Source organism: Triturus cristatus, chromosome 3_2 (genome assembly GCF_964204655.1).
Source record: "Triturus cristatus chromosome 3_2, aTriCri1.1, whole genome shotgun sequence".
Lineage (NCBI taxonomy): Eukaryota > Metazoa > Chordata > Amphibia > Caudata > Salamandridae > Triturus > Triturus cristatus.
Window position 1 is genome coordinate 288,940,270 of NC_140584.1, and position 17,771 is coordinate 288,958,040.

The 17,771-nt window shown below is 49.9% G+C and overlaps 1 long non-coding RNA gene across 2 annotated transcripts in view; it reads right to left on the minus strand.

Moving 5' to 3' along the window:
- LOC146857172 (uncharacterized) overlaps window positions 1-17,771 on the minus strand; it is a 227,290-nt gene that overhangs the window by 42,292 nt on the left and 167,227 nt on the right. The window lies entirely within an intron of this gene.

Below are 17,771 nucleotides of genomic sequence, written 5' to 3' on the forward strand. Positions count from 1 at the left end.
ATCATTTGTTCATCAGAAATTTGATTTTTTCGAACCGTACTAACAATGATCCAAAATTTCAATTGTATTGGGCCTTACTATTATAAACTTATTATTGTTTCAAAAGTGATGATTCACATCCTAGTTATTTACATTCAAAAGACTAAATATTAAAAAACATCACTATTACTGACCAGTCGGAGATAGTTCCTCCGGTTCAGGTTCATTGTTTTTCATCAGGAATTGGATTTTTTTGCACTGTACAAAAAATTATTCGAAATGTCAATTGTATCATGCCTCATTTTGAATAAACACTTTTTAAGGACTCCCATTGACCAAAATTGCCATTTTCATAAACTTTTCCTGCTACTCATAAGCTTGTATTTTGCTCAATTTCGAGCATGAAAATGACTAAGCACACTTATTTTAGTTCCAAAAGTGATGATTCACATCAGAAAGTAATTTACAGTCAAAAGATTAAACATTAAAGAAATCACTATTACTGATCATTCTGAGAAAGTTCCTCAGGTCTAGGGGTCATCGTTTTTTTTGGACTGTACAAAAAATAATTCAAAATATCAATTGTATTGCGCCTCAGGTTGAATTACCACTAGTCCTCCCAGTGACCAAAATTGGCAATCTTATAGACTTTTCTTGCTACTTAGAAGCTTGTATTTTGCCTAATTTCGAGCATGAAAATGACTAAGCACAATTATTTTAGTTCCAAAATTGATGAGTCACATCTGAGAGTCATTTAAAGTTGGAAGATTAAACAGTAAAAATTCACCATTACTGTCCATTCGGAGAAAGTTCCTTGGGTACGTTGGTCATCATTTGTTCACCAGAAATTTGATTTTTTCCGACCGTACTAACTGATTCAAAATTTCAATTGTATTGGGCCTTATGTTGGATAACCGCTCTTCAAGGAATCCCAGTGACCAAAATAGCAGTTTTATAGACATTTCCTCCTACTTAGAAACTTTTATTTTGCCCAATTTCGAGCATGAAAAGGAATCTAAGCACACTTATTTTAGTTCCAAATGTGATCCAGATCCGGTAGTGATTTACAGTTGAGAAATTAAACATTAAAAATTATCTATTACTGTCCATTCAGAGAAAGTTCCTCAGGTCCGTTTGTCATCAATTTTCATCAGAGATTTTTTGGGACCGTACTAAACAGGATTTAAAATTTTAATTGTATTGGGCCTACTGTTGGATAACCGCTTTTCAAGGAATCCCAGTGACCAAAATTTAAATTTTTATAAACTTTTCCAGCTAATCAGAAGCTTGTAATTGGCTCATTTTCAAGCATGAAAATGACTCTAAGCACACTTATTTTAGTTCCATAAGTGATGATTCACATCCTAGTTATTTACATTCAAAAGATTACATATTTAAAAAATCACTATTTCTGACCAGTCGGAGAAATTTCCTCCGGTTCAGGTTGTTTTTCATCAGGAATTGGATTTTTTGGACTGTACAAAAAAATATTCAAAATGTCAATTGTATCATGCCTCATTTTGAATAACCACTTTTCCAGGACTCCCAGTGACCAAAATTGCCATTTTTATAAACTTTTCTTCCTACTTGGAAGCTTGTATTTTGCCCAATTTCAAGCATGAAAATGACTCTAAGCACACTTATTTTAGTTTCAAAAGTGATGATTCACATCCAATTTACTGTTGAAAGGATAAACAAATTAAAGAAATCACCTTTACTGTCCATTTCCAGAAAGCTGTTCAGGTCCGTTAAAAGCACTCAATAAAACAGCAGAGCAGCGTAGTTCATTACCACCCTTCATACACTCAGTAACCACTGCTCAGTGAAGCACAGCAGTGTACTCCATTATCACCCCTCAATGAACCACAGTAGCATACTCTTCCCATCCCTTAGTAAAGTACTGCAGCGTACTCCCACTTACCACCACTCAATGAAAAACAGCAGCTTAATCCCACTTACCATCCCTCAGTAAAGCACAGCAGCATACTGTTACCATCCATCAATGAAGCGCAGCAGCTTATCACGCATAATACTCCCAGTAACCACTCCTCAATGAAGCGGAGTGACGCACTCCCAGTAACCACCTCTAAATGAAGCACAGCAGCATAGTCCCAGTTAGTAGTAGTAAAATACTTTATTCGGTATCCAAGTACCATCAAATTGTACATGCTCAAAATAATACAATAAATTGCATCAAAATAAAGTTTTCCAAAAAAATCACGTTGCTCATGCTTATGGTAAAAAGCAGATGCTATTAAAAATTAATTCTTGCACTCATTACTATATAGAAAACAGTACAAAAGTCGAGCAAGGGCGATGTGCAAAACGGGCAAAAAGCTGCATAAAAAGACCAGAAAAAATATGTATGATTGGAATTAGGTGGTAATTAAAATATTTTTGAATCCCTGGCAATCACAGTCTGTGATCCACCACGTTTGAACCAGATCACCTGTAAAACTTTGCTGATAGCAATAACAATTACGGGACTAGTGTCACTCTTTATAATTATGAAAGCCACTAAATATCTGGTCACCTCAGGTTCACGAATGATCCATTTAGGCGTGGGCCTAGGTAACCAGGGCAAAAGAATAGTATATGTGTTTCTTCTTCATTTTCCAAGCTACACGCCAGGCTGACACTTGAAGCTAAGTCCTTGTTCCATTTATTAGTGAAGGACCTCAGAGGTAAGGTACCCAATCGAAATATAAAGACTTTGTCCTAAGGGAGAGGAAATAAAGTCTAAAAACTTTTCAAAACGAGGAAATGGTTTAATATCTAAAAATCTATTTGTCAAAGGGCCAATTGACTGGTTATTGATATGGCTCTCTTGGCCAAAAATCCAGTAGCTGGATTTAAAAATATTGCTATCATCTTTGCACCTTTTTTACAGGTCAGCCCATAACCTTGGTAATCCAAATTTGCTTAGCCAGTCAGAGACCAATTTAACCCAGCGTGCTGATTTGGCATCTCTTGCACTAAGCAAGTCAACAAGGCAATCTCTGAACTCTCTTAATTCAGCTGTAACCCAGGCAAACCCAATAGACGAGTGGTCTAATTGCAGCCCGATCAGCAATTCTTTTTAGTTCTAAATCAAAGAATAGGGGAATTAACGGTGTACTGTTTGGAAAGGAAGCCAGCTGTCTGACAAATTTTTTTCTGTAGCGGTAAGTGGAGAAACATCAGTACAACCCCAAGGCTCAGCACTTTAAAGAGTACTTCAAAGGCCGGTGAGACCGCATGAGAGCTCGTTTGCCGGTGCAACCTATTGATAGCACTTGCTCTGTGCTCAACTAATAGCGTGCTTTTGCTAAGTTGATCTTTCCACTTGAAGTTCTCCCTTACTTTGACATCCAGGTAACTAAAACTCCTCACCCTCTCTAGGGCTACTCGACCTTCTCTAATAATGGAGCTTTGGCCACTCCCTTCCCGAACACCATATATTTGGCCTTATTAACATTGAACTCCAAGCCCCTTCACATGCAAAAATCGGTGAATTTGTCAACAAGGAGCAGGAGCCCCACCGGTGGCTTAGAGATGAGAAGGGCATCGTCTGTGAATAAGAGAATCTGTACCTTGCTGCTGTTTTGAACTTGGAAATCATATCTGCAGTTCATCAGAATATTAACCATGTCATTTATATAAAGGTTGAAGAGCATGGGTGCAAGAACGCACACTTGCCGTACACCCAGCTAGATAGGAATGAGATTGGTTAATTCTTCCATGCAGCCGCATCATACCTGAGCAAAATTATTACTGTACAGTTGCGATCTAAGGTGGATCAAGTTCCCAGGGACCCCGATCGTATTTAAAACATGCCACAAATTGGTATGTGGGATGAGATCAAAGCGGCTCTAAGATCAATAAATGTCACGTAAAGTTTCTGATGACGCAGTAAAACACAAGTTACTACTTGTGTAACGATATATCTGTAAGAGACATTAGTTACTGATAGATTCCTTACCTTAGAATATCCCCAGAGGTCAGACTGGATCCGGAAAGTTTTTTGTAGCAGTACCCCTGCGCGTCAGTAGGTGGCGTCGTGCAGCTCCGTCGCTGGCATCGTAAGCGCCGAGATGACGTCACGGAGACTACTTAGGCGCCACCCATGTGCGCCGACATCAGTTCTGTACACGACTTTCCGCGCCAGGAACGCAGAGGCATGCAAGAAACTGAGCACTGGTGCCATGAAACTAGGAGCCTAAAAAGAGGTTCGCAGAATCAGTTCGCAGAATGAAGAGGATGGGCGGGGCGGTAAGGAATATATCACTAACTAAAGTCTCTTACAGATAGATCGTTACACAAGTAGTAACTTGTGCATCTGAAAGAGTCACGTTAATGACAGATTCCTTACCTTAGAATAGATACCCCAGCAATACCAACCCCGGTGGTGGGTCTGTGAATAGATTACACCAGAATGTCACGGAGAACAGAACGGCCAAAGAAGCCATCTCTCCGGACCAGACTGTCAAGGCAGTAATGCTTGGTAAACGTGTGCAGCGAGGCCCACATAGCAGCCTGACAAATGTCCTGCTAGGGGACGCCGTGTCCCAAGGCAGTAGTGGCTGCCATTGCCCTGATAGAACAGACACGCAGCCCCACATGAGGCTCCTTCTTAGCCAACGAATAACAGGCCTTAATGCAGAGAACGACCCACCGAGAGATGGTCCGTTTGTGCACAGCCCGACCTCTCTTGGCGCCCACCTAGCCAACAAAGAGCTGTTCATCCACCCGGAACGGTCGTGTGCGCTGCAGGTAGAATGAGAGTGCACGTTTTGGGTCCAGAGGGTGGAGCGCCTCTTCCTCTTTCGAAGAATGCGGAGGCGGAAAGAAGGTGGGCAAAGTGATGGTCTGGCCGATGTGGAAGGGCGTGACAACCTTTGGCAAAAAAGAAGGATGAGTCCTCAAAACCACCTTCCCGGATGAACAGATAGGAAAGGATTTTTGAAAGAGAGCCTGGAGCTCACTCACTCTTCGGGCAGAGGTGATAGTGACCAGGAAAGCTGTCTTGAGAGTAAGACGACGCAAAGGACAGGCATGAAGGAGCTCGACGGGAGCGTGCATCAGATATGTCAAGACAAGGTTCAAGTCCCATTGAGGCATTGCGAACGTCACGGGAGGAAACGTGTGCGTAATACCTTTTAGCAAATGGTTACACATCGGGGACTTGAAAAGAGAAGGCTGATCTGGAAGCCGTAAGAAGGTGGAGATGGCCGAAAGATAATCTTTGATAGTGCCCAGAGCAGAGCCCTGCTGGGCCAAAGAAAGAAGGAACAGAAGGACCTCAGAAAGCGGGGCAGAGAGGGGATCCAAAGCCTTAGCTGTGCACCATGCCACAAACGTGTTCCACCTGCAGGCTTATACCGTCTTAGTTGAGGGATGCCTGACTGCCAGAATGACATCACAAACTTCGGGAGGAAGATCGAAGGCTGTTAACTGTCACCGCTCAATCTCCACGCATGGAGGTGGCGGCTGGACGGGTTCAGGTGAAGGAACGTCCCCTGCTGCTGCGACAGAAGATACTCCCGAAGAGGCAGTCGTATCGGGGGATCGATCGCCATTCTGAGTAGCTCGGGATACCTGTATCTTCGTGCCCAATCCGGAGCCACAAGTATGACTTGGGCCCGGTCACGCCGAATCTTCTTCAGCACTCTGGGCAGAAGTGGTATAGGCGTACAACAGACCGCAACTCCACTTGCGACAAAAAGCGTCGCCGGGCGAGTGCCGCATTGGAAGTTCCAACGCGCAGAACTGATGAGACTGCGCGTTCTCTTCGGTGGCAAATAGATCTAACCAAGGCTCTCCCCACTGCAGAAAGAGACCTTGCGCTACGTCCGAGTTCAGACGCCATTCGTGATCCATCAAGCACCGGCGGCTGAGATCACCCGCCCTGGCATTCAGAGAACCTGACAGGTATTGAACCACCAAGGTAATGCCTTGATGTTCCAGCCATGTCCAGATGCGCAGAGCCTATTGACCCCACCCCACCCTACCCTGTTGTTGTCCGTGAACACCTGCACCACACTGCCCCGGACAGAGGGAAGGAATGCCTTCAGTGCAAGTCGGATCGCCCGAAGCTCCAACAGATTGATATGGAGCCGGGACTCGGCCAGAGACCAGAGGCCTCTGATCTCCACCTCGCCCAAGTGGCCTCCCCATCCCAGGAAGAACGCATCCGTCACCACGGTGTGCTCCGGTTGGGGAAGGGAGAGGGATCTACCAATGACCCAATCGCAATTCGTGAGCCACCACTGCAATTGCAGTGCAGTGCCCTCTGAGATCTGGACATGATCGGACAGGTTGCCCTGATGCTGCTCCCACTGGAACTTCAGGTCCCACTGCAGAGCCCGCAAATGCCATCTGGCATGTTTCACCAGCAGGATGCAGGAGGCCATCAGGCCCAGAAGCTGGTCATCTTGACTGAAACCCGGGACAGAGGCTGAAAGATCGGAATCATAGCCTGAATATCCCAAACTCGCTGTTTGGGAGAATAAACCCGAAACAGCATCGAATCCAGAACCGCTCCAATGAAGGGGAGCTTCTGAGAGGGACTCAGGTGCGACTTCGGCACGTTGATGGAGAACTCCAGCAAATGCAGGAGGTCGTCCGTAGTCTGAAGGTGAATGACGACTGCCTGGGGCGAGCCCGCCTTCAACTACCAGTCGTCGAGGTAGGGGAAGACTGACACCCCCGACCTGCGCAGATGAGCTGCGACCACCGCCATCACCTTCGTGGACACCCGTGGGGCGCTGGTAAGGCCGAAGGGGAGCCCGGCAAACTGAAAATGCTCCTGGACTACTGGGAACCGCAGGTAACGCCGGTGGGCCAGCTGGACGGGGATGTGAAAATATGCATGTCCAACGCTACCATCCAGTCTCCAGTGTCGAGGGCAGCCAGGACCTGAGCCAGAGTCAGCATTTTGAACTTCTCTTTCCGGAAGAAGCGATTGACGTTCCGGAGGTCCAAGATAGGGCGCAGGCCTCCTTTATTCTTCTTGGGTACCAGACAGCAGTGGGAATAACAACCACTCCCTACTTCCGGCCCAGGAACGTACTCTATGGCCCCCTTGGCCAAGAGGGCCGTGACTACCTACTGGAGGAGTACCAAGTGATCCCCCGACATGCGGTAGCACCGAGGTGGCATGGCTGGAGGGGAGGACTGAAAGGGAAGGGAGTAACCCCTGCAGATGATCTGCAACACCCACTTGTCCGAGGTGATATCGTGCCAGTAGGGGAGGTGGTGGCAGATCCTGCCACCCACCGGCGTGGGGTGCTCCACAAAGCTCGGATTAGGAAGGTTTGGAGATAGAAGCAGTGGTGGCGGACTGACAACCATGCTGATTCCCAGACCCGCCCCTGTGGAAGCCGCGTCCGCGCTGAGGCTGGTTCTGCATAGGCTTGCTGTAGGAATGGGCCTGGGCGCCTCTGCTGAGGCCACAAAAGGAACGAAAACTAGGAATGGCCGGGCTCTTAGCAGAAAGACCCAAGGACTTGGCTCACGAGTCCTTATCGCCAAACAGGCGAGTGCCATCAAAGGGCATGTCCATGATTGAGCTCTGGACATCGGGCGAGAACCCAGTAGATCGCAACCAGGCGTGGCGACGCAGCGCCACAGTCGTAGAAAACTTCCTGCCCATTGAGTCAGCGGTGTACAAACCACACCGACTGGTTAACTTGACCGCATCCTTACCCTCAGCAATTGCCTGGGAAAGCACAGCATGGACCTCCTCTGGACACTGATGCAACACCTGAGCAACCGTATCCCACAACGCATGGGAATAGCGGCCTAATAAGCAGGCGGTGTTCACCGACCGCAGCCCCAAGCTGGCCGAAGAGAATAACCGCTTTCCGAACTGTTCCAGCTTCGTAAGATTCCTTATCCAGCGGAACCGCGGGAAAGGCACTCTGCGACGTCGAGGCCTGGATGACCAGGCTCTCAGGCGTAGGATGAGTGGTCAGAAACGCAGGGTCACCAGGCGCCGGGCGGTGATGCCTGGTAACATTCTTATCCACAGGGGGCCCTGTGGCCTCGACCAAGTGCCCAACAAGGCGTCAGTGAGGGCATCATTAAAGGGAAGCAGGGGGTCTGACGAAGTGGATGCCGTCTGGAGCACCTCAGTGAGATTAGTCTTGAGGGCCACCGTAGGAAGATCGAGGTTGAGGACCTCAGCGGCCCGACGGAGCACCATCGTGTAGGAGGGGCCCTCCTCCATAGTAGGCAGGGGAGAGGCAAACCCCGGGTCAGAAGAGATAGCGAGGTCGCCGGCGTCCTCCAAGTCATCCACCCAGTCCTGCTCAGAGTCACACTGACGGGCAAGAGGGTCCCCGGACCCCTCCCAGTCATCCTCCACCTCTGTTGCAGGGGGAACAGACTGCAGCGGCAGAGCCGGAGCACGAACAAACGGCATCGGAAACGGTGCCGGCCGGGGCCAAGCCAGTGTCGTGTCCCAATGCGGATCCCAGGTAGGAACAAAATGGTCCTTAAACCGAGGAAAGGGCGGGACAAACGGCACCCATTGCGGTGCCGGAGGAGAGGGTGGCACAGAGGCCAGAGCCAGCAGCGCTGGACCTTGTGGTGCGGGGGCCGGAGCAAATGGCGCAGGATCCTGTGGCGCCGAAGCTGGATCTGCCGGTGGCCCCACAGGATCCGAACAGGGGACTGCAGGGCCCGAAGGAGCACTGGCGGGAGCACGAGGCCTAAAAATGCGGTCCAAGGTAGCAAGAAATTCTTGCACCTGTTTGGGAGCCGCCGACGGGCTGGTAAGGCGGGTAGGCCGCGGGACTCCCAGGCTCCAAGGGAGCCGCAGGGGCAGAACCCCTGTCCCCCTCGTCTGCATCCGAGGACCGACGGGGGGGACATCGGAGAGCGAAATTGCTTCTTCTACTTCTTTTTATGTCGTCGCTTACCCAAATCCGAGGGTGAAGACTGCAGCCCCGCGAGCGTTCCCGGGAACGGTCCCTGGACCTGGAACGGCATTGGGACGAGTGCCGGACATCCAGCAGCTTCCGGCGCCGCTCCCTCAAGGCCTTTGGGGCCATGGCCAGACAGTCCCGGCAAGACCGGGATCCGTGGTCAGTTTCCAGGCAGTAGAGGCAAACATCGTGGGGGTCCGCCAACGACATATTGCGACGACAGGCCCCACAAGACTTAATTCTAGGCATCCCTACGTGCTCCAGGAGAAAAAAGGGGGATGAGACAAAAGTCTCAAAGTGCAGTCAAAAAGTGACTAAGGTAAGTGCTCTAACCGGATCTGCGCTTGCTAGCGCGGAAAATTAAAGAACTTAGTCAGCGCACATGGGTGGCGCCTAAGTAGTCTCTGTGACTTTATCTTGGCGCTTACGATGCCACCTACTGACGCGCAGGGGTACTGCTACAAAAAACTTTCCGGATCCAGTCTGACGCCTGGGGATATTCTAAGGTAAGGAATCTATCACTAACGTGTCTCTTTCAGATTCATATTTCCAGTGCAATGTGGCAAATCTAATAATGTGATCAGAGGTACTCGATTGAGCGAAACCCAGCTTGGAGGATTGACATAATGTTGTTAGAGTCTACCCAATGCACCAGTTTTTCAAGAATTTGTTTAGCAAAATTATTTTGAGCATTATCGATTAGGTTAATTGGCCTGTAGTTTGAAGGCGCGCAAGCGTCACCTTTTTTTATATACTGTAAGAAACTTGGCTCCTCTCCAAGAGTCTGGTATCTCGCCCCCTCGAGCTATGGCATTAGAGGGTAGATTAAAATAAACAGGCCAAATCTGAGGTTCTGATTTACATAAGTCGCCAGGAATTTTATCCGATCCGGACGTGTCTTGCTCCGCCTTTCAAATACAGATTCTCCCACACGTTGGGTCAAACACAACAGAGCAGGAGACATCAAACACAACAATGCCTAAAAAAGGGTTTTACTTTACAAAATGCAAAGACTCTTTTTAGAATAAGGCTTGAGATTTTATTTATGCAATGCTCTCTAACAGAAAGGCTTCCTCAGATGCCAACTAAACTACATTCAAATGGATATGGAGATACATATTTATATGCAAGCACTAACACTTGGTAAAAGCAACAGTTAAATGCATGAATAATACTAATGAATAAACAAGCAGCAAATAGTACTGGACGTCCTGCAATAAATAATCAGAAAGATATATACACTAAATACATCAAATGATTACTTTGGATGTGCACTCTGACTCATTCACACATCACAAAGAAAACACCTCAAATGATTAATACCACTGGCCACACATCACAATGGCAATAATCAAAACTCAACACTTCACCTGGTGCAAACACTGCATATCTTGGCCCACTTCGGACCAGGAGATTGAACAGCCGGAAAAAGGAGGCTCAGCAACCAGGGTTCCGCTGTACCAAATTAGACGCGTCCATACCTATTCGGATTCCAAAATCCTGGTTTCTAAGTCAACAACCCTCAGCTTTATAATCCCAAAACACACACTAGAAGGTTTGAGAATCTTACCCTCTGTGTCAAGGAAACTTACTGGAATTGCCCAGCTTCCAGGAAAGCTTTCCACGGCAGGAATGAGTTCCTACATTCCCTCTACATTCTCACATGTTCCAACCTTTATCTTGACGAAGCTTACAAAAGCCTTCCAGGGTACATTAAACCATCTCTCACAAAACAATCCTTGAACGTGATTAACCTAAACAACTTGCAAGCCTGTCTGAGCGCACAGAAAAGCTCAAGCAAGGCAGAGTCAGAATTCAGGATGACATGAGGCCATGTCAAAGCCAATAGTAAGAACTTAATAATCATTGCCAATGTACTACATAATGCACATTTGTGCACCACTGCTCAGAACACTGCACTTTGAGAGCAAAAAGTACATTCCACACCTCTCTCTCATGCACGTTCTGTTCTTGGCAAGCTGTTCTACTCTGTGACAGCTCCCACTTCAAAACTACTAGAAGAGAAACGAGGCATATGCAGGACGTTATACATTCAGGCTAGGATAAAATAACACACCAAAGTCAATTAAAATGATGGTAGGCAAAGGTCATCACGTAGTGTCAGACCACAAGAGTGCCTCTAGCACTAAATGGCGCCTTAGCAGATTTTAACGAGGAGATAGCTATAGCAATATCCCCTAGGCTAAATGTAATTGCTGGGACATGAGCTTCTATAGCGTTGTGACAAACCAAGCCTGTGATAATCGTCAGGTTGCAACAGGGCCCTAAGGTATCTGAAGCCTTTGCTTCATAGAGATTAGAAAAGTGAAATACCCATTTATCGGCTGCTATACGATGTTTGTTGCTCTTCTCATTTTCTGTTCCATTTTGAGCCACAGTAAGCCAGAAAATGTTATTATCATTTGTTTTAACTGCAGACATGTTATCCCAGTTGTTTTTTGCAAGATTCAACAAGGCTTTAGAAGTGTGTCTTTATGTAACCCATTATCAGTTTGACAGACAATTGTTCCCAGATTGCTCCTGTACCACGCGTGACCCTCCGATATCATTGGGGATTGTAGGGGAGACAATGATTTCAGGTAATAATGTGCATGAGATGGGGTAGATGGCTTCATAGATGTTGTTTCCTGTAATTTGGGCGAAGCAAGGACTATGTCCTCTGTGGGCTTAGGTGTCTCACAATGGTGGTCTAGAATAACAGGACTTGATGTATGAGCAATAACTGATGCAGGCAGTTTGAGTTTTTGACATATCTGGGACCCTTGAGGGGTTGCCCTTCCCTTTGTTAGAGTTTGGATTTAGAAGGGACTCTACCTCCTCTCTTAATGAGTCTATCAGCTAGTGTGCTGTATTAGAGTGCAGAACAGCTACAGATTTTTATGTCCTGGCTTCCGGGGTTTCTTGGCATTAGTCTCATGCTTGATTGGGTCACCAGCTTTCCTTTTACCCATGATGTAACTAAAGTAGTCACCTTAGCACAGTGTATCCCAGCGGATAATATAATAAAATAGTAGAGAAGTAAGAGTTACTTACCTTCGGTAACAATGTATCTGGTAGAGACGATTCTAGCCACAGATTCCTTCACGTAGAATTATCACCAGGCGTAAGATTGGATCCGGAAAACTTTCAGGTGTCGTCCGAGTACGTGACATCAGCGAGGTCACATAAGTCCCACCCCGGCACACCTATGTCAGTTTTCTTCGGAGAACTTTTCCGCACCACAACGCGGAGCCAGCAGACAAAACTGAGAGAGTATAGGAACAGTGTGCGAAGAGCCAAAAAAGGAATGATGAGGAACAACACCATAAAGAGCAGTGCCCAGCACTACAGTACCCAAAGGTATGGAAAGAATAAGAACAGAGCAGCAACACTGCCAGTACAGAGACAGCCACCCCCCCCCCCCGGAGACGAGGGATATATGTAAAAATGTCACAATAACATGCAGTAGGACCACAACCCCAACCAAAGACAAGGAAGGGGAACCAGTCGGTGACACACAGGGAACGACAAAACTCCAAGACATCCCCATCACAGAGCGTGACAATCCCAATCAGGAACAAGGGCAGAGGCACAGCCAAAAAACCTCAAGGATCGCAAAGAGCCAGAAGTACCAACAAACCTATCCTCCCACGGGACAATGGGGAGGATAAAAAGGGACAGCCTGACAGAAAAAGGGAAAGAATGTACTCATAGAAGACACAGCCACCCACAGGGAAGCGAGTGCGAAGGACCAAATCACAAGCCCTCGCAGAACGGGGAGGAAGGGCGGGCCGTGAAGGAACCAGATACATCGTTACCGAAGGTAAGTAACTCGTACATCTGATAGAGACTACTAGCCGCAGATTACTTCACGTAGAATAGATACCCTAGCCATACCCAAGGGGAAGGAGGGTCTGCGAGAGGACCCCCACCCACCGGGGCACAACAGAGGACCGCACGGGGGTCGAGTCCGAAAACAGGACTAGGAGCCCCGTCCCCCAGGCAAGCGGAAAAAAGAAGAGAAGAAGATAGCCTGTTCTCACTCAGTAGAGGGGGCAAGGCGCAAAGAGGCCAAACACCCCATACCCATGTGAGGCAACTAAACTGCCGGCCAAGGCAAGGAAAGGAGCACCAAAGGAGAAGTGCAACCTAGAGACTCCAAGGAGAAGAGGCAGAGCAAAGGCAATCCCAGACAGGACCGCGCCGGAAGCAAGTGAAGCCGAAAAAGGGAATGCAATGTCACCCAGGAAGAATCATCCAACGCCCCGCAGGGACAAACTGGGCCCGCAAGAGGGTCCAGAAGTCAGGGACCATCCCCCCCACAGGGAGAAGAGGTAGAACAGAGTGCAAGGCCCACTGGAAGCAGCTGAGAAGGCATGATGACAGTCCCACTAAGGCCCCAAGAAGGCACAGCGTGCAGAAAGTACAAGAGGGCGGCACTGGCAAGCTCCGCCAGACGCCAGGGACACCATAGAACGAAACGCTCAAAACAAAAAGGCGAAGAAGAAGGTTGCATCCGCAACATACCATAACGCTTTGAAGAGCTGAAGCCCGCAGGCGACCACAACTTCCCAGCACAGACCAGGGCTATATAACAGTCAACCCTGCCCCACATAGGGCATGTCATATTCCAAGACATGGGAACCTCTTAGGAAGAAACTTACGCAGCAGAGGACAACAACAAAAAACAAATAAAAAAAAACGCAGGAGGCCTATCAAGCAGCCAGGGGGAAAACGCAGAAGGCCCAATCTCAGGCCCAGCATGGCGCAAAAAACCCAAGGGAAAAAAAACAGTCAAAAAGGACTGGCCAGCAGCCAACAGAACCACAGCCTCAGCAAGGAGTACTTGAGTGGCCATGAAGCACACAGAACAGACAACCGGGGCGACCCGCCCCAACGGAAGAACAGCTCCAAGAACCAGACCAACACGCAGGTCACTGAGGAGGAGAATAAGGAGGGGGAGGAGGAAGAGGAGGACGAAGCCCCGCCAAGAACCTCTGGATGGCTGAATCTGCAGGGGCATGGAACAAAAGAGTACCATCGAAGGGAAGGTTCATGAGCCGTTCTCGAACATTCTCCGGGATCACACTGTCCCGAAGCGAGGCATGATGACGAAGTTCAACCGAAGAAGCCATGGCACAAACCAGCACCTCCGAGATGTCCCGAGCGGAGGATAAACGCTGCCAGCTCCCGACCATCCAAGACATGGTGTCTCAAATCCACACAGGCACCCTCCTGAGAAGCAGCAGACATAAGGGACTCCGCCGAGTCCCACAAGCAAGAAGTGGCCCTAGTCAAAACACACAGTGTGTTAAGGGCCCGCAGAGCCGCACTGGTTGAGGCAAACATATTGCGCTCCCAGGAGTCCAGCCAGCGGGCCTCCCTTGACGGGGGAGACAACAGCAGCGGCAAAGCAAGAAAGGCAGACTGCAAAAGGGGGGCCTCTGGTCGAAGGGTGAAGAGAAAGGCACACCGGATCACGCGGTGCCGGATGGTGGCAGTGCAGCAGGTGCTGGGGCACCGGTTCCCCCATGGCAGGACAGCCCCAAGTCCCCAAGAGAGAAGAGTGGAGTGAACCCTCTAAAGGAAGCAACAGTTCCCTACCACCAGAGCCCTGATGGAGAACCTCCAGAAGATGATCTGCAGGGAAAAGAGTAGCTAGATCACCCGTTCGCAAAATGCCCACGGCCGAGGAAACAGCGCGGGCGAAAGCCGCACCTGCCTCCGTAGGGCCCCGCGGAGGGGATAGCAGCTCCTCATTAGGTGACGGCTGCAAGCTAATGCGGCCATCCCACAAGCCAACCAGAGGAAGGAAGGACCAAGGCCTGAAGCAAAGAAGAGGAACCGAGGAGTGGGGGACCTGCGGCTCCTCCGGCGAAGAATGCTGTAGTGGAGATGGCGAGAAGCCGCCTTTAGACGACGTCGGGGAAAAAGCCACGACATGGTGGCCCGTCTCCGGCGAGGATGACGCCAGCAACCGCCAAACATCTGGAGAAGAGGAGGCGTCTGAAGACGAGTCAACGACCCGACGTTGGCCTGGCGCCGTACAGTCCGCAACCTGAGATGAGACACCGTCACCAACCAACGCCGGAGGAGGTGCCGGAGAAGATGCCGGGCATCCTCTGACACAGCACACGGCGCAGGAGACCGGAGCTGGGCTGGAGCCGGGGTGGCGAAGGGGCGGCGTCAACCCGACCTCCGACCTGACCACCGACGGGGCAGCCGCCTGCGTGGAGGGACGAGAAAGGCCCGGAGAGGGATGAGGAGACCCCCGCCAGCTGCGACTCGTGACAGGGCGAGATTGGCCCTCTGCCGACCCCTGTTGTGCCGCCAGGGCCAGCAGCCGCCGGAGCCGTAGCGGCATCACCTCGGACAAGGCCGCCGCCTGTCCTGAGGACCAAGAGGGGCTCGGGGGTGCTACCCGAGCCCCGGTGACCTCCCGCAACACCACAGGGACTCCAGCGGGAGTTTGCAGTGTAGCAGAGGCGATGTGGACCGAAGGAGGGACCCCCGAACGGCTGCACCCCAATGGCACCACATCGTCCAAGCCTGGATCTGAGCCAGTAGGCGCAGGGGCCAGAGCCGCCGGCGACTCCGCAGAGGGCCCCGCACACTGCAAGGGATCCGCTGATGTCCCAGGAGGGGAAGGAGGAGGTGGTGAAGCCAGCGAGGCCTGCAAAGCCGCCGCATATGTCTCCATCTGGGCTCTGGTCGCCCCCATGCCAGGAAACAGTGGATAAGGGGACGACCTGTGGGTCCGCACCACCCGCGGAAAGCCCACACCCCCGACAGGGCGGTACCCGACCCTCGGAGACAAACTGCGACACTTACCAATAGGTGAGTGGCGCTCTTGCGACCTGGGAAACATCGAAGTCGGCTAGGGAAGCCGCGAGTCCAAGAACCCTTTGCAGGGGCCGGGCGAGGTGTCGACGCCGACCTGGACACACGAGCCAAATGAAGTTTCATCCGGCGCTCCCGCCGGGACTTCGGCTTTATCTGCTGGCACGCCTCACAATCAGTGGAGTCGTGGTGCTCCCCCAAACACCACATACAGATGGGGTGACGATCCATCACCGACATGAGGCTGCCACACGACGAGTACGTTTTAAAGCCTGAAGGCATTCGCACACTGTTACCACACATGCAGCAATAGCGTAAGGGAAAGGCCTAAACAGGCCCAGAACACAAACCGGATCCGCATCGCACGCGGAAAAGGAAAAAACTGATGTAGGCGTGCCGGGGTGGGACTTATGTGACCTCGCTGACGTCACGTACACGGATGACACCTGGGCGGAGTCGCATGATGCTGCTCCCCCGGCGCGCAGGGATGCTGGGCAAGAAAGTTTTCCGGATCCAGTCTCACACCTGGGGATAATTCTACGTGAAGGAATCTGCGGCTAGGAATCTGCGGCTAGTAGTCTCTATCAGATACAAAAATTAAAACTCACTCACTCAGGTGAAAGATGGAGGAGGCCCAGCCTGGCTTCTTCAGACCTTTTATAGAATATGCGGCTCCTATCTCCACACTTAGTCAACACGATACTGGTACACCAATACTCCTTCACAACTGCGTAAGCGGCACCGCTGTAGCAAACATACTGGCAAGCTATAAATAAGGAGCTACTTCTGGTGAGATTTGATTGCCGATGTTAAAGGGGGAGGCCAAGTCCGGTCTCCTCCGGTCAGTGACGTGAAAGGAAATGCCCGCTGTTGGCCTGGGCGCAGCCCGCACGCGTCCCACGCTGCGGGAGGTAGGTTCTGAATTTAAGCGCCTCCAGGCACACAGCAGAGAGCAGAGGAGTCTGTGTCTGAGTTGCAGTTCATTCCCCCTCTCCGCTCTCGCCCGACCCACTGGCCGCGTGTCCCCAGTTACTTTCCATCATACTCCATTACCACCCTTCTATGTAGCACAACAGCGTATCCGTTACCACACCTCATTAAAGCACAGCAGCGTACGTCCAGTTACTACACCTCATTGAAGAACAGCAGCGTACCCCCAGTTAAGACCCTTCAAGGAAGCACAGCAGCATACTTTCAGTTTCCACTCCTCAATATACTACAACGGCGTACTCCCAGTTACAAACCCTCAATGAAGCAGAGCACCATAGTCTGTTACCAGCCCTCATACTCACAGTTGGAACCCATCAATAAAGCACAGCAATATACTCCCAGTTATCACACCTCAATGAAGCACAGCAGCCTGCTCCTTAGCCAACCCTAAAAAAGTACAGCCACGTACACAGTTACCATCCATCAGAAGCTCAGCAGCATACTTTGTTATCACCGGTAAAAAACGCACAGCAATGAAGTCCATTACTACCACTCATAATCCCATTTACCACCCCTCCATGCACAGCAGCCTAGTCACAGTTAGCATCCCTCAGTAGTACAGCAGTTCACTCCCAGTCACCACCTCTCAATGAAACACAGCACCGTACTGCCCAGCAACACCCCTCAAGGAAGAACAGCAGCATACTCCCAGTTACCACCCATCATATTCCGCTATCACAACATACTGAAGTACAACAGCGTATCCCCAATTACGGCCCTTCAATGAAGCACAGCAACATACACCCAGTAAACACCACCCAGTGAAACACAGAAGCATAGCGTTACCATCCCTCATACTCCCAGTTAGCACCCCTAAATTTAGCACAGCAGCGTACTCTCAGATACAGCCCCCTCAATGAAGCACAGCAACGTACTGCCAGGCAACACTCAAGGAAGCATAGCAGCATACTTCCACTTACCAACCCGCAATGAAGCACAGCAGAGTACTCCCAGTTACTATCCATCATACTGCATTACCACCCATTAAAGAAGCACAACAGCTTACTCCCAGTTATCCCCCTCAGTGAAGCGCAGCAGCGTACTCCCAGTTAC